At 44.7% G+C, this 18,470-nt stretch overlaps 1 protein-coding gene across 1 annotated transcript in view; it reads right to left on the reverse strand.

Annotated features, from left to right (window-relative positions):
* Positions 1 to 18,470, reverse strand: part of DIS3L2 (DIS3 like 3'-5' exoribonuclease 2) — a 799,214-nt gene that overhangs the window by 667,694 nt on the left and 113,050 nt on the right. The window lies entirely within an intron of this gene.

Below are 18,470 nucleotides of genomic sequence, written 5' to 3' on the forward strand. Positions count from 1 at the left end.
AAGATTAATTTAGCTCAAGGATTTGCTTTTCTACCAGAAAATTCCTCTACTTAAAGAAAGTACCACCAGGGGATACTCTTTACCAGGTGTTTAAGTTACATGACTCAACAATAACCAAAGTCTTAAGAAAGGGTCTGCACACTTTTTATGATGTTGTTTCTGCAGTAGAACTGAATATCCTAAACTGGCATATGTAAATTGGCATTGCGCTCAGATATATATTAATCTCAGTATGGTCAGGAATCACTGAAACATTCCTCATACTGCTAAACTATTGAGTTAATTCCGGCCAGCCCTCTGGGGAGCATTGGCGCACCTCCGTAAATCACAGTCAGGATGTAGTCCTTAAAGGGTCCATCGTGTGACTTAAGCCACAATAGCACTCAAAATCCCAGCTCACATCATCAAACAAAGAAACTTTCTCGAATGCATACGGATTGTTACAGGTGCAGGATTAGGCAAAGAGAACTGCTATTTTCTCATTATTGGATGAACCCTTTAAAAGCACTAATTAGGACATCCAAAGGCCATCATATCACAGAAGTAATGCCAGGCAGCGGAAGACACACCATAAACGTAGCTCACGTCGGACATTAATGGAAATGTGCCTAGCTTATTTTTACCCATATATCCCACAAGAAAGCAATAGGTTCATGAATCTCATACTGTTTTCAGTGGCTATAATGCGCTAAATGGACAAGTTACTTACCTGCGGTAGCGCCTTATCTGGTACAGACATCTAGCGACATATTTCTTACCTTTGAATTTCCCAGGCGTTAGACTGGATCCTGAAGATTTTTCTTTGAGCAATACTCTTGCGTGCCGGTAGGTGGCGTTGGTCAGCTCCGCATGATGTTGGCGTTGTCTCAGACGCTGGGACCTATATAGGCGCCACCTCAGAGCACTGACATCAGTTACTTTTTACGACTTTCCACACCATAAGCATGGAGCCATGAAGTGCACAAACATTGGTGTGTTTTGAGTAACTAGGGCCCTGAAAAGGGGTCAAACCTGTCCCCAGTTCGGGGAGGATGGGTGAGTCAGTAAGGAATCTGCAGCTAGACAATGTCTAAACCAGATAAGGTGTTACCGAAAGTAAGTAACTTGTCCATCTGTAAGAGACATCTAGCCACAGATTCCTTACCTTTGAATAGATACCCAAGCAATACCATCCCCGGAGGAGGGGTGGTGGACAAGTTTAGACCAGGAAGTCCTGCAGGACAGAGTGGCCAATAAGGCTATCCCTTCAATCAGAACTGTCCAGGCATTAATGTTGGGTAAACCTGTGCAAGGATGTCCAAGTTCCTGCCTGACAAATGTCGAGGACTGGAACTTCACATTTCAACACCTTGGTAAAAGCCTTGGCTCTGGTGGAATGAGCCCTTAAGCCATCAGGAGGCTGCTTTGTGGCCACAGTATAGCAAAATCTGATGCAGAGGACATCCCATCACAAGATAGTCCTCTTCTGTAGCGCTAGACCTTTTTTCAAACCAGCATACCCCATGAAGAGTATGTCATCCACCCAGAACTCTTTAGTGCAGCCAAGATAGAAGGACAATGCTCTTCTTCGGTCCAGACAGTGCAGTCGCTTCTCTTCTTTACAGGGGTGCGGACAGAGCAGGCAAGATGACCGATTGCCCCACATGGCATGGTATTAACATGTTCGGTAAGAAAGAGGCCCTATTGCGAAGCACCAACTTATCAGAGAAGATGGTCAGGTAAAGAGGCTCGGATGGCAGACCCTGCAATTCACGCACCCTCTGGACAGAAGTTATTGCCACTAAAAAGACTGTTTTGACGGTAAGCAGCCGGAAGGGGTATGTGCAGCTGTTCGAACGGAGCACACATCAAGAAGGTGAGAACATAATTAAGGTCCCACTGAGGCATATTGAAAGGGGCAGCTGGGAACATATGTACACGCTCCTTAAGAAATGTATGTACAATCAAGGATTTAAATAAGGAGGGATGGTCTGGCAGCATCAAAAAGGCTGACTGGGCTGAAAGGTACACTTTGAGAGTGCCCAGAGCAGAGCCGTGCTGGCCAAGGGTCACAATAAATAGAAGAACTTGAGAGAGTGAAGCAGAAAGAGGATCAATAGATCTTTCTATACAATATTTGACAAATTTGTGCCACCGGCAGGCGTACATATTTTTGTAGAGGGACTCCTGGCTGCCAAAACAACATTACAGACTTTGCGAGGAAGGTCCAATGCTATCAACTGTACTGCTCAATCTCCATGCAAGAAGTTTACAGGTTCGGGTGGAGGACCCTCCCCTGCTGCTGCAACAGAAGATCCTCCTGAAGGGGCAGCCTGATCAGAGGATTGATGATCAGTTGGAGAAGTTCGGGATACCAGACTCTCCGTGCCCAGTCCAGAGCCATAAGAATGACAGGCCCGGTCGTACCCGATCTTCTTGAGCACTCTGGGGACAGGAGTGGTATTGGCGGAAAGGCATAGAGGATTCCTGAGCTCCACTCGAGATAAAAAGTGTCTCCAAGCAAGAGCCGCCTTGGAAACTCCAGCACTGAAAACTGCTGGAATAGCGTGTTCTTGATGGAGGCAAACAGATCTATCCAAGGCTCTCCCCACTGTTGGACGAGACCATGGGCCACCTCCTGATAGAGGGGGTATTCATGATCCGCTAGGCATCAACAGCGGAGTTTCTCTGCACTGGCGTTCAGAGAACCTGCAAGGTGTTGAACCACAAGGGATATGCCCTGCTGTTCCAGCCATGTCCATTGACGCAGAGCCTCTTGACAAAGGGTCCACGACCCCACCCCACCCTGTTTGTTGCAGTACCACATGGCAGTGGTGTTGTCTGTGAAGCCTTGAACCAGCTCCCTCCCCGTGATTGAATGAAGAAAGGGTATCCACGCCAAGCAAATCGCTTGAAGCTCCAGCAAGTTGATGTGGAGTCCGGATTCCGCAGGAGACGAGAGTCGTCTGATCTCCACCTTTCCCAGATGGCCTTCCCATCCCAGGAGTGACACATCTGGCACTACTGTGTGGTCTGGTTGAGGAAGGGAGAGGGGGTCTGTCTCTGACACAATCACGATCTATTAGCCACCACTGCAGGTTCTGTGCAGTTCTCTCTGAGATCTGGACCATGTCTGAGAGATTTCCCTGATGCTACGTCCACTGGAACTTCAAGTCCCGCTGCAGAGCCTACATAAGCCATCTGGCATGTGTCACTAGCAGGATGCAGGAAGACATGGAGCCCAACAGCTTAAGAGTCATTCTCAGTGAAATCCAGGATAGAGGCTGAAACATCAGTTTCATAGCCTGAATATCCTGAACTCGCCGTTTGGGAGGATAGGCCTGAAACTGCTCTGTGTCCAAAACAGCTCAGATGAAAAGAAGCGTCTGAGAGGGAGACATGTGTGACTTTGGCACGATGATAGAGAAACCCAATGAATGCAGGAGGTTGGCAGTAGTCTGGAGTTGGGCGACAACAGGCTGGGGTAAACTCTTCTTCAACAGTCAGTCGTCGAGTTAGGGGGAAGACAGGCACCACTGATCTGTGCAGATGAGCTGCGACCACCGCTATCATCTTGGTGAACACCCATGGCGCGCTGGTGAGGCCGAAGGGGATTACGGTGAACTGAAAGTGCTCGTGGCATACCGTAAACCCCAAGTAGCGCCAATAGGCAGGCAGGACGGGATTGTGAAAATAGGCATCCTGTAAGTTCAATGCTACCATCCAGTATCCTGGATCGAGGGCAGACAAGACCTGAGCTACACTGAGCATCATTAACTTTTCCTTTTTGAGGAAGTTAAGGGCACATAGATCCAATAAAGGGTGAAGTCCCTTGTCCTTTTTCGGGACCAGCAAGTAGAGGGAATAACAATCACTGCCTACTTCTGGCATCGGAACCCACTCTATGGCTCCCTTGGCCAAGAGAGTTAGGACTTCCTCCTGAAGCAAAGTCAGGTGACCCTCTGTCAGCCAGTTGTAAGTTGGAGGCACAGCGAGATGGGTAGTGTTGAAAGGGAGAGCAAACTATCTGAAGAACACGCCTGTCCGACGTGATGTCTTGCCAGTGGTGGAGGTGAGGGCTGATCCTGACACCAACTGGCCGCCCAGGATATGGGAGGTCCGCACTAGGAGGGTTTGGAGGCAGAGGGTGCCATGGGGGGTGGGGGTGGGAGGGTTGTGGACTGACTTGAACTCTGGCCGCCTGGCACACAGGGTCAGAACAAGCCGCGCCCACGGCCACGCAGAGGTTGCTGAACTTTCGTAGTTTTGTGGCAGAGGTATGACTGGTAGGAATGAAAGTGGCTTCCATAGCCATGAAAGGGGTGAAAAGCAAATGGTGGTGGGGGGGGGGGGGGGGATGGACTACACACCTAGGACACAGGCCAAAAAAGCATTACATGAAAGCACCATACAACAAGCACTATCGATTAAAATAAAACAATGTGCAACTGGACTGAATGTAGCCCATATTTGGAAGTTAGGAAGCAAACAAATTGCCTAACTTCATAAAGTACAACATACAGCAAGTAAACACGGTGGCCACCTTGAGCAGTTGGGAAGCGGTTACGGTTTATCGCAGTACTTGAGGAAAACAATCAGCTTCCTAAAGAAAAAGACGTACAGCAGGTGAAGGTGGCAGCCATTTTGAAAAATTTAGGATCTGTTCATTTTCACATGGGTATTTGAGGAAATCTCACATTTAGTAGACCAGCAAGATTTATCAGCCAGATTCAATATTCAGACATGTATTCATTGCTGTGCAAAGTGAATAAATGACAGGTAATGCAGGCTAATTTCAGATACAAACCTATTGTTAACTGTACATTGGGACTTAAAAACTTATTGTTGATATATACACCAGTTTATTTGAAATGTTAACAAAGTGGTATCATTCAAACAGAATATAGCATGTTACTATGCATGCTATTACATCGCGTTCTATTACAACGACTGTGTTGTTAGTACACGATACCTTTACATCGCAAATCATTAGATCGACTTGCTGTAGGGGGTGCACTGGACTTAGGAATAGTATAATTTACTATTCCAACTCCAGGGTGTGCAACAGTAGGGAAGGTGTTGAAATAGTAAATTTGACTATTCCTTAGTTTAGAGCACCCCCTACAGCAAGTCAATCTAATGACTGGCGATGTAATGGTATCGCGTACTAAAAAACACGGCCGTTGTAACGACCGCTTTGTAAAAGTACTGCGATGTAATGGCAGCGTTGTAAGCGCTGTTTCCCTTCAAACACAACACGTATTTACTATGTACGGTTTGGTTTTACACATTGGCGTTGAAGAACATCTTTACATTGAATAACAGTGATGTCCACACTATAAGATTTGTGTTGAACACCGGTGATGTGTACACCTACAGTGAGCAAGTGCAGATCAATGATGTGCACACCTTTAAGACTGGATATATCTCAGTATTGAGTACCACACTTAGTGAGAGCAAGTGTATATTGGTTATGTGCACACCATAAGAGTTGATTTATAATACTGAAGATTTCTGCATTGCTGTCAAGAGTTTGTATACCAGAAGTGCAGGAAATAAGGCAGGAATAAACATGAAACTGTTGTGACGAAGATGTAAATGAATTAAAAAACTGAAAAGTGGTCCAGATTGAAGAAACATTTAGTAGGACAATGTTTCCGATGTGGTAACCATGGACATAAAGCAAATGCTAGGAAATGTACTTCTATTAATATAACTTGTCATGTATGAGATAAGAAAGGTCATTTCTTAAAATGTAGGAGTAAAAAGAAAAAAAAAACAAAGTGAAAGATTGAGGGTGAAATATTCTTTCAGGGTGGGTGTGAACAAAAAGGACGTCAGACTGAAGATTAATGACAAAAACGTGACAATGAAATTAGACTTCTGTTTTCGTTCAACAATAATTTCAAATGAAACCCATGTTAAAACATTTAAAGAGAAAGAAAAATTAATAATGTGTTAGAAGGGGCGGCCCCAGAGGTCAGGTTATGTCTACCCGACGGCTCCGTGACCCACCTCTCCTGCCAATACTGCCGAGCCTTGACGAGAGGTCCTCACCTGGGAGGACTTCGAGTAATGAATCGTACACACTGAGATCACACCACACTTACGAACGGACACCACACTGTAGATTTTCAGTAACACGTTCTTTATGAACAGGAAAAGGAATCAACACTCTTATTTACAGGTGATCGAGGGATTGTAAAGTCTCTGAGATTCGGGTAACAGGGAAGCAGGACAGTCTTAGTTGTTCGGCCAGTACGATGCGTACCCTGCGCACAGCTCTCAATCCTCGAGCCGGGGGGATACGGAAGATGATAATCGCACTGGATGTCCCACTTACTTCAGGTCAACTCAGTTCGGATTGGTAGTGTCGATGGTCTAGCCAGACCAGAGTACTCCTCGAGCCGTGACGAAGTCAGCAGGGCTCGATCCGGAGGATAGTTCTTGAGGAGCCGCGACCACGTCAGCAGGACTCGGGATGTTCGATGCAGATCTTTAAGGTTCAAGATCAAGCCGCGACGAGGTCAGAAGGGCTCCGATTTTCCGGTTCCGTAGATGTGATGGAGAGCCACGACAGTGTCAGCAGGGCTCGAAGAGTTCAGTTTTCCCCAAGGGTCAGCCGCGATCAGATCAGCAGGGCTTTCTTGTCCAGGTTACAACTGCTCGCTAGTTCTTGGGCGAGCCTTGATGTAGTCCAGTGGCCCTTTGATGTCCGGACCCTCGCAGGCGGAGGTCTTAGGCCTTGGGGGCTGGTCGTTGGTGAGGTCCGGCGGTTGGCCCTTTGATCTCTTTGAGGATATGTCCGGGAATTCCCAGACGCCCAGCAGGGTTTGGAGCCAGCACTCGGGGAGGCCAGAGTTCGATCGAAACCGGTTTCAAGGGGATGGCCAAAGGTGTGACAGAAACCAGTCTCTCAGGGGAGGCCGGAGGTGTAATCGAAACTTCCAGTCTTATCTCACTCGGGGAGCCCTCACCCTCCCAGTGGGGGCTGGCGTGTCTGGAGCCGGAGTGTGGCTGGGGGTCATGCTAGGCCCAGGGAGAGGGGATCTCGGGAAGGGAAAATGGCTGCCGGTGGGCGTATGGGGCCATGCAGGGTCTTGTGCGCAGGGCCGGGGAAGAGTACGGGGGTATGTCGGGGCTGGTAGTCGGCGTTTGGACGGACATGGACAGGACGACCAGGGGTTTCTGGGTGTGGGGCTGAGCTAATGGGGCGCTGAAGATCGGGGGGGGGAACCACGCCACGAGGCCAGGTCCAACACAATGGATGTAAAACCAGACATTACTGTGGTGTAAGCATCAAAATATCACTTTTTTTAGGTGTGCATTCAATTACAACAATACAATATCATTAGTAAAGCATGCATATCTGTGTGTGGAGATAATTTGATAGGATGGCCATAACAAAGGTTGTTGGGTGCGACACATAATCCAAATGCTTATCAGTGGTGTAATGAAACTTGAGGGGCCCCCTGAAAACTACTTGGAGGGGCCCCTCTCTAGAGTGGGGAGCTCTTAAGTCAAGGTACTATGCTGATGGGGCCCCCTGGAGCTCGAGGCCCCCGCACCACAGGGGCTGCTGGGGGCCTATGTTACCCCACTGTTGCTTATCTGCAAAAACAAGCCAGTGAAGCAGGTGAACCTGGAACCAAATTGGAAGAAGGTTTTAACATTTTCAGAAAAGAGTTAGGTTGTCTTATTGGTTATAAGCACAGGATTAAGGTATGCAATAATACTGTGCCTATGGCAGCAAAAGTGAGAAGATTACCTTTAAGTCTACAAGATGAAGTCAGTTGTATGAAACAGGGGTGATTGAACCTGTTAAAGGTATAGAATAGTTAGCTCCTATAGTGTTGGCAAAGAATCCCGGTGGATTCATTTGATTGTGTGCTGATTTAAGGAAATTAAATTGTGAAGTGGTGGTGGACAGGTTCCAGCTACCTCCATAAATATTAACAATTTAAGCAGAAAAGAAACCCTTTTTACCATGCTAGATCTCGCTTTAGCTTTTCAACCAGGTTGTATTGGTTGAGTTTTGCCAAGATCTTACTGCGTTTATCACCACTACGGGTACTTTCAGGTTTTAAAAAAAAATGCCATTTGGCCTGGTGTTTGCTTCTTCAGTGTTCCAGGGAATAATGTGCAAAGTGCTAAAAGGTATACCAGGTATTAAGTGTTATCAAAATGACGTCATAATTTAAGGGGAGACTGTTCAGCAGCATGATGAACGTATGAGATTGGTGCCCAGGAGATTGATGGATGCTGGTCTAACACTAAAGCATGTGAAATTTCAAATTGGTGATTCTGAAGTGCACTATACATGCCATCTTATTTCGGCGCTGGCATTCCCTCGAAGAAGGATATGGTTGAGGCAATTATACAACTCAAGAACCAGGCAACAAAGAACAGCTTGATTCCTTTCTAGAAATGATAGAGTATTATAGCAAGTTTATAAAGGACTACGGAGACATGTTTTCAAATGTAATATTCTTATTAGGAGAAAAGGTCGATTTTAAAATATAGTGATTTATATTTGAATGAATTTGACATTTTGTAGAAGGCTTACATAAAGGCTCCCTGCCCATAAACTTTAATTCCTGGTGCTGAAACATTTATTGTTACTGGTATAAGTGCAAAAGGGGTGAGTATGGTTTTGTTGCAAAGACGGTATGGATCTGAACAACTTCTAGCTTGTACTTCTAGATGTTTGTATGGTTCACAGTGTAATAATCTGCTATTGATAGAGAAGCATCAGTAATTTTCTGGGCAATAAGAACACTTGAGGATTTAATTCGGGGGACGATATTCCGGGTGTGTACTGACCACAAATCATTGAAGGACATATTTTTAATAAGGGATTAGATGCCATTTCTGCTAGGATTGGTTGCATTACAGAAATATAATTTGATGGTAGAGTACTGACTAGATGCAAAGATGTTTTCAGGTGATTGTTTGTCAAGGTTAGTTGGTTGCGTTGAGGACAAATTTGTTGACAAAAAAAGTTAAGGTCTGTGAAGTTATATTGGGTGCTACTGATGAAAATAAATGGAAACCAGGGCTGGGTAGCGGCTTCTTGGGTTACACCTTGGGAGATAGTGTGTCTGTTTTTGATTTCCAAATTTGTCAGCTAACAAAAACTATAGCACACAAAACCTATTTTACACAGGATTCCTTAATATACAGAAAGCCAGATGCAGCCGCTGGAGGTATCCCAGAAAACAATGGTTCTTTAAAAATATTCTAGGAGGACCATCACTGCAGCATTTTGAATGCACAGAATACGGCCAATACATTTTTAGGGAGGCCCAGAAAGCTTTAATAGTAAAAGTGTATTCTTGATAAATGAATGTGTTAATGGGCATCACTCTGTTAGGAAAGGATAAAAAACTGAAAATAAATCTTTGTATCTTAAAGTGGTAAAATCATGCACTAGGTGTAGTAGCAAATTGATTATTCTGCAAGAGATGTCAGTCCAGCCAAAGGCAGAATTCTTACTACTACACTCAATGATGTGGGCCACAACTTGGCACCCCCTTCGTTGAATGGTTCGGGTCAACATAATCTTAGTCTTGGAATTGTTACATTTAAAGACATTGCTCTGCAATACGTTAGATCATCTACATACATGTTGTATCTGATGTTATAACTCTGTAGAAGATGGGAGAAGTTGCTGATACAAATTGACCAGGACGAGAGACATGGACTGACCTGGAGAAACACTTCGAACAGACTGCGTTGGCTGTGCTCTAAAAGCTCTTAGTTGGACAGCCTGCATGCAATGGGACTAGAAAACGCTGAATCCACTGAAGAGCAATATATCTGGAGAACAACAATGAGCCTACTGGAGGATAAAAATAGTATGTCTATGAAGTTGATTGGGCACCCCACCCCTAAAAAAAAAAAGAAAAATCACTGCACCTACTCTGTTCCTATACCTTGACATTCTAACATCATTTAAAACAGATAACTGATAAAAAAACATTTTTAAAAATGGCTTGTAAGTCATCCAAAAGCACATCAACTTCAGCAAAAGACAACAGCTGTCAAGTAGCTGCTGCTTCTAAAAGTTTTGATGCATATGGAAACAGGGAGGCAGGCCAAAATAAGCAAGAATTTTCAACGGTGTTGTTATTTTTTAGCAAAGGTTGATCTTTTCCTCTTCTTAAATACACGTGGGGCTGATCCATTAAGAGATTATAACAATAATGAGACCCTTAACTTTCCTCCAACAGCCTGATATTAAAGGCAAGTCTTTCTTCTGAAATAATATTTAATGCACCCTCATCCTTCATTTTTTTTTTTTTTTTTAATTTTTGGAGAACCTTTATTATGAGCGCAAGCAAATACAGGCAGAGGCCTACAACCACCTGGCCGGCCACTAAGGAAGTCATGATAATAGCAAAGCAATAATAGGAAAACATAGCAGCACGGCCAGTAGTTCCTGCAAAGGCAGGACAGAACGTATGAGCAAACGTGTGTAGGTAGTCAGGAGTAATGAAGGTTCGTTTTCAAATCTTTGAATCACAGGATCACTACCAAGCAATCGTTCCAGGTCCTGCAGGTAGTCCGCACAAAGGGAGAGGTCAACAAGCAACACGAATGCAGTAGGAAAGAAGGGCTACGCGTACAAATCAGGATGAACCCCAGCACAGTCACGTATCATAGTATACCAACGCCCCATCCCTCAAAACCGAAAACACTGCAGAGACCCTAGGGAACGGTAATACTGAAAAAGGAGAAAGAAAAGAGGGCCATAGAACCAAGGAAGAAACAAAGAGCTAGAAAGAAAAATCCCCCCAACCCCCCACCCAGCACCCCTGCAGAAGGCCACGGCCTACCCCCCCCCCCTCAGCAGTGTGCCTGTCGCCCTAAATGAGAGACCCGAAATGTAGTAAGGTAGAAAAGAAAAAAGAAAGAAAGCGGAGGAGGAGAAAAATCAATATGTCAGCACCCAGTCACCCACCCCCCGAGCCCAGGACAACAAAATCAACACGAAAGCGAGAACAGTGGCAGTCAAACCAGCGCGCGCCCCTCTTAGTCATCAGGTAAACCAACACCATTAATCAATGAAGCAGTCTCAGCCCTGCCCCGTGCGATCCATTGCACCAGCAAAGTACATCCAACCAGCCGCCATGATGATAAACGTGGGCGACAAGGAGAGGCCGGTGGGTTGTCTTCCAACGCCAGCCGTAAACAACAGTGTGCAGTCAAGGGTGCCATGAGAGAGGTCCATGAGAGGCACCAGGCCCCAGTACCTAGCGACAGCCAGTAGTTCCGTAGTCATCATGGGAGACTGGCCCTCCAAAGCCACCATATCCACTGGGAAGAGCATAGCCCACCGCTCAAGTGTAGGGTGTGGCATAATGTCCTGAGCGCATGGAAAGTCCTGCAAAACGTGTCCAGCTACGGGAGTAATGGCCTCCAGTTTGCTCCCCAGGTCGCGAGCACTGCAGTCCATGGCAACGCGAAGGGCACCAAGGGCAATCATAACATCCCGGACCCCTGGCGACTTTCTATGAGCACAATCCACGGCACTCGTCCCTACCAAAGGCTCCTCAGCAGGCTCCGCCATGTTAGTAAGGGTGCCACTTCATCCTTCATTTTTACCATGATCGCAAAAACCCTCCTTCTTTCATCGCTGAAGCCTTACAGAGTCCGATTAGGACATCTGGTCTATTGTTGTTCATCTTGGAGCCTCTCTCATTTATCAATTACCTCCTTAGAGGTACCACAAAGTTTTACTTCACTGCCCTTTCACACTTATCTGTTCTTCTGTGAACCTAGCAAATTCTTAGAAGGTACATGTCCATACCCACTCAGATGACTATTTCAAGTGTGACACAATACCTGGTTTATTTGCAAATTATCCTGCTACCTTTGATGCCCAAATTGAGAGAAGATTGAAAAGTTGGTGACCAACAAGATCAGTTTACTGCTACCGGACTTTTTCATTTGAGAACTTGTTACAAATTCACTCAGCAGATCAATTTGGTTTCAAAGTCTGAAATAGTTAAGTCAGCATCCTGCACAATCTTTTGTCTAATCGATTAACCACCTAAGTGCTTGTGTTGTCGCATCCACACTGGTGGACCATGGCATTTACAGATAGCTGCCATCTGATGCAGTCTTTAAGCAGGAGGTTAAAAAAATGTATTACGCAACAGGGTAGATACTGGTCAATGCCACAATGGCTCTTGACACATTGTCCGTGGTTAGTTAAAGAGAATGCAAGAAAAGCTACGGTGTTCCAGGGGAAAATCCCTAAAATAGTGGTTTGCTAAATTGACATGATGTTTGATATTTAGAACTCAAAGACTTTGGGGGTAAATTCAGAAGAAGACACCAAATTTAAAGAGGACTATGCTGGGGGCACATCTTATTTGGTAAAGGTCACACTGTTTCTCAATGACCGAAAAAAGATTTTCAGATACATTATAGCACATGTTCCACTTGGCTTCCAACTTGGGACAGTCTGAAGGTCTAGTCTTTTGTATGTTAGCCTTTTAACTGATCCCGAGTCCCCACCTTTTTCAGAGATGCAATAGTTACTAACAATTGAAGGCTTTCAAAGGCATTTAGAACAATATAAATGGAAGAAGTAATATGCCTGGGTTCCCTGTTAGTGCACACATTAAACAATTGTAGGAATCATACAGTCATATAGTGTTATTATTATTGCAAAAAAAGATGACCGAATATACCAGATTCCGGTGTATGCCATCCTTAATGGTTGAGGCACGGTTAGTTTTTGGACTGCATTAGTAGGGTATGTCGGCACATTAGATTTCCAATGTTTCAACTTCTTAAAAAGTTGTAACCAGTACTTAATTAACACAGGACAAGAGAAGTGCAGAGGTCCAAAGTGTTTCTTGAGAGCCCATTGGATGCCCTGTTGAAGGCCAGGAATATCTACCAAATATAAAGACTGCCTTGTCTAGATTCCGGCTCTTTTCTCCCTTTCAAATCTTTTACTCTGGGTCAAAGTGTGATGAGGAAAATTAAGTCCTGATCACAGATGCCCACCATCTGCAATCACTGGCATCAATTAAACACGGGTTCGACCCATGAATTTCATAAGAGTATATGGAGTTTGACACACAGATTGTTCCTGAACAAGGGACTAGAATATGGCATGACCTAGTACATCATGCTTTTAAAACAGAGTTGTTCACCCCCCCCCCCACCCCCACCACCCCCAGAACCACACTCGAGAAAACAGAAGACAAAATGCAGAGCATCTTATGTCATCAGAGACCGCCTTCTAGGTGAATATCCGATAAACTTAACGCCTTAACCGCAGCAGTTTTTCCGCCGCTGCGCGGGCATTCTAAAGGGTGGGCGGGGCTGCCTTGGCCATTGGTTGTGCGCAGCACTGGGGAGGGAGTGCTCCCGTCGGCCAACGCCCGACGGCCGATGGGAGCACGTAAGGGGTTAAAGTTATACGGTTGTGCATTCAAATTCAAGCTACTTTGCTGATGCAGGCCAAGCTCAAACTAAAAGGGGCAGTAATATTGTTTTATTTGCTGAAGCCAAAATAGTTTGCATTTTTCAAGTAAGAAATTGGATCATTAATTGAGGTGGGCGACAATTCACTTCAAGGAATAGACACACATGTCTCGTCAGGGTGAGCCCTCAGTGCCTACCTACATTAATAGGACCTCAACCCACTGGAAGCTATGGCACAGAGGAGGCAGGCTTAATTTAGGGCAATGTGTAAAGTATTTATTCAGTACCAAACAGCAATAAAGCTAAAACACCAAGCAATACAAATCCCAAACTGAATTAGAAAAATAGAGTAAAATATAACGCACAAAATGACACATCAATGACAAAAATTCAATAAGGGGATGCGGAGATGAATTTTGAAAGATTTAAGGGAAAATAACACCAAAAAGCACAAACAGTCAATGGTAGTCAATGGCTGCAGTAGATTAGGATCTAGACGAGATTCCAGGTTAAACGCGAAGAAGCACAGGTCAGATACATCAGCCAGGTTCGTCCTGGGCAAAAACTGTACATTCTGACTTGGTCAACTACAGGTGTACATTTCTAAAGCCCCCAAGACTTCAGGGGAGGGCACTAACAGGTTAACAGGCAGAGGACATCGGAAAAGTTCAGTCCAAGTCCAGTTGCCTCAAGTCAGCAGGGAACTTTAGAAAAAGGCCTCTTGCAGATTGTGATGTCTCTGCAGCCACACAGGAGATCAGGCACATGAACCTTAGGGTCCACTTCTTTGTCCTGGGTACAAGTAGCAGGTCCTTCAGGACTCCTCCCAGGTCACAGTTGGGAGGGTTCAGTACTCATCTGTTCTGCTGCAGGTCCAGAAGTGTTCTGAAGTGGGTGACAGGAAGTGCCACTTCTGTGGATGGCACAATAGGTGCTTCATTTCACAAGTGGCATTTAACTTCCAGGCCATGGATGCATTTTCTACACCACACATTAAAGGCTTACAGGCAAATTAAATGTGCCAATTAGACATAAATTGATGTAACCATGTTTAAAGGGGGAGCACCAGCACTCTACTCCTGGTTAGCAGCGGTAATAAACACTGAATTCTAAAGTCAGCATAAATATAGGGTACAGCAAAGGCGATAAAACGGTGGTGACCATGCTAAAAAGGTGGATTTCCGACAATTCTCTATATCAGTAAAATAGGGGTTACAGAATTGGCACCATTGGTGGTGATTTGAGGCCAACTAAAAAGCAACTACTTCAGTATGTTTTATGCGACAAACTGAAAAGCATGGCATGACAAAGACAAGGCAGATGGAAGGCACATTTGCTCATTACAATACCAGATAAGAATATTGGATCATTTAAGTGACCATAGTTCCAATATTCATGCTTCCATCAACTCTGTTCACCGCCCAGATCATGTAGTGGCACCAATACGGATAAAGCTTGCATCAAAGATTCTGTTACTGACGGACACTGGAACATTAAGTATAATGGAGATGCCCTTTATCCTTCAAAACCTGGGTATACAATTATAAAGTGCAAACACAGAACTATTTGTAGTTTATAACCGATGGACACTGGGGCACAGCCTGATGCACCCTGAACCCTGGTAAATAGGTTGGCATATGCCATACCGCCCAAAATTGTTCGCTTAAGATTCCATATTAGTCAGAAACGCAATATTCGCCTAACCAATTAGGAGGCTGGACATGCTTAGTGAGACTGCTACATCATGGAACCCTACCTCTGCGGATAATATTTTACTCTCCTGCCATGATTTGCAAGTGCCTTTGTCCACAAACATTCACAGCCGTGCCCTAAAGTGGACATTATCAGTGTACTATTTTCCTAACTCTCAAACCAAGTACTGCATGTATTTTCTATCTCAAAACTTGAAGGATCAAACTGCCCGATTCTACAACTTACTTTCTTTGCGAATTTATAACACTATCACAAGTGGCATTAAAGGCCTTGGCAACAATAGGACACATCTGCTTCAATAACTATGAATCTGTATGCTAGTCGCTTCAATAACTATGCATCCATATGCTAGTCGCTTCAATAACTAGGCATCTATATGCTAGTCGCTTCAATACCTAGGCATCCATATGCTAGTCGCTTCCATAACTAGGCATCCATATGCTAGTCGCTTCAATAACTATGCATCCATATGCTAGTCGCTTCAATAACTAGGCATCTATATGCTAGTCGCTTCAATAACTAGGCATCTATATGCTAGTCGCTTCAATACCTATGCATCCATATGCTAGTCGCTTCCATAACTAGGCATCCATATGCTAGTCGCTTCAATAACTAGGCATCCATATGCTAGTCGCTTCAATAACTAGGCATCCATAGGCTAGTCGCTTCAATAACTAGGCATCCATAGGCTAGTCGCTTCAATAACTAGGCATCCATATGCTAGTCGCTTCAATAACTAGGCATCCATATGCTAGTCGCTTCAATAACTAGGCATCCATATGCTAGTCGCTTCAATAACTAGGCATCCATATGCTAGCCGCTGACAGTACATGATGAGAGCCATACTTCGTAGCCATTCTTCCTGGTGTATATGTATGTATGTATGTATGTATGTGTGTTCTTATATGGCGCTCGACTTACCCTAGGGCATCTCGGCGCTTGCCTTGGGAACCCGTCCTGGCTTTTCCCTGTGAGATAACCCGTACTGGGCAGCCCCAAGGTGAAAGCCAGGCATCCCGCCGCGGGGGTCCATTGTGGAGATTAAGCAAGCTAATGCCCAGAGTTGCAGAGTGTGAACCCGTGATTAGAGCAGGCACCGAAGCGAGAATTATCGAGTCCGTGGACAATTAGGCTCAAGACCCTGCCGCGTCGGGAATTGAACCCTGGTCCCGGGTCTGACCTCTGCTTCAGGGTCTGCCTGCTCTAACCCGTGAGCCACACTTCTCCGCAGAAACAATGTTGCCAGAAACAATCATACACAAGTCTCCTTGGTGCACTGAACATAGGAATGGTGGAAACAGTCTGGAGATCCAAAGGCCCAAAAAATACAGAAAACACATTAAATACGGCAGAGACATTTCAGAAGCCTTAGACACATGGTAATGACCTTAGTAATCACCGAGGGTTCTTCAGGATGGTCCTCTGGCTCCATGGCTCGGGGAATGTGACATAAAAACGCCCAGTGCAGGCCGGCACTACTAGTCTGCTTTCAACAATAAAGAAAGAAACTCAAATATGGCTAGCAGATGGATCTGATCACACAGCCTTGCATTGGACGAATTCCCATCCGCCTTCGGTGAGGGGTGAAGGGTGCCTTCCTGAAATCATAGATGGATCCTTTTGATTAATTTCAAAGTACAGAGAATGGTGAGGTAGAACTGTTACTGTGACAAATTCCGAACGTAGGACTTTTTCTGATGCACTGTAGTTTATGGAAGCCCCAAGACCTCACTGATTGAGTTCTGGATCGTGAGTACAATCCTATGATTCAAACTATCGAAGGCACAAGGGCTCATATGAATAACAAAGCTTTGCTCCATTAAGAGCACAGGAGAATGTTTTTCCAAAAGAATCATGCCTTATGTTTTGGTGAATTCCAAAATGTTATCCAATCCGTAACAATAAATCTTACAAACACTCAGGCCAGTTTGTGTTTCTCAAGTAACTAATGTCACCATTTCAAGAAGAAAGCAAGGTTCAAATTGACTCATATTAAGAATATTTAAAATTTATACTGGAAAAAGGAGCTCAGAATAGAACCCAGAATCCATTCTGTCATTTTGACCTGCACTCTGAACAAACTCAAGTTCCACCAATGCTGCTTGAGTAAGTCTCCCTGTTGAATACAACAGCCATGCGTTATCCTTAATTTTCAAGATTGTTTTCTGATCGGGAGAAGGAAGCAGTGTCACGGTCAGGTAGGCTAGAGTTGCACTGTGGCTGGCAACAGCAACACCTTTCAAGAGGGTGACACCAGAGGAGATATGCGAAGGGGCAAGCTACCCCTTCTAGTAGAGGGAGGAAGGGAGTAGATGGGGAAAAGGAGGGGTTGGCCGGGATGGGTATCATATTTGGACCATAGAGGGAAAACAAAGAAATTTTTGAATTCCTTCAGTTTGGGGGGAGATAAGAGGTAGTTCAATAAAAATACAAGAACAGGTTTGTTCTCTGTAAAGGGCTTAGGAATACAAGGGTCTGGAATGTAATTAAAGGTCTTAGCTGTTGCACCTCATGGATGAACTAAGGTGATTCAGTGCAAACTGATGCACATTTGGGAACATTTCATCTGAAGGTACACAGGTTCCAACTGAAATCCAGCAGGAGGCTGTTACATGCAATTTTGGTCATGGATTGTCTCATGCCACATTCTGGAGAAATGTCAGAGCTGTTTAGGTATTAAAGAGTTCTATCATGAGAACCACGCCTCAAGGAGGGGCTAATGCACCTTGAAGTATGTGGAGCAGTTTCCTCTCTGCCTTACAAGAGAAATGCTCCATTCATCTTGCTTCAAAAGGAAAGTGGGTGAATATACTACATTTTGCCACGGGACAAGAATATTTAATAGCTCCAGATCCTTTCTTCCTAGCTTTTCTCCAACACACATCTCATTATAACAATGTGATCTCTTTTTAAACACAGAACCTCACATATAATACACTACGTGTGCACTGTTCTTTGGTCGAGTTCAACCCAGTTTAGAAAAACCGCCAGAACAGACACTGAAACATAAGATTTCCAGTTTGATTTAGTCGGGTCTCCGTTTCTTCCTATCTAAATTCCAAAGATGGCTGACACGCTTCAGCTTGTACAAATCTGCATAGACATGCATCTCCAGGATCGTCAATTATTTCAACTCTTGTCCAAAGGAAATACTAAATGTAAATCAGGCTACTAAATTCTACAATGTCCTACCACCCCACAATGGCACCATTTGATAACAGCTAGAGGGACACTCATGGTAATGCTCACCGCTATGTCTTGAGTACGAAGAGAGCCCTCTGGTTAGAATGTATTCTGCAAGTATCTTTAGTCTACATTAGGGAGGCGCTGAT

This window comes from Lissotriton vulgaris, chromosome 11 (assembly GCF_964263255.1).
Source record: "Lissotriton vulgaris chromosome 11, aLisVul1.2, whole genome shotgun sequence".
Lineage (NCBI taxonomy): Eukaryota > Metazoa > Chordata > Amphibia > Caudata > Salamandridae > Lissotriton > Lissotriton vulgaris.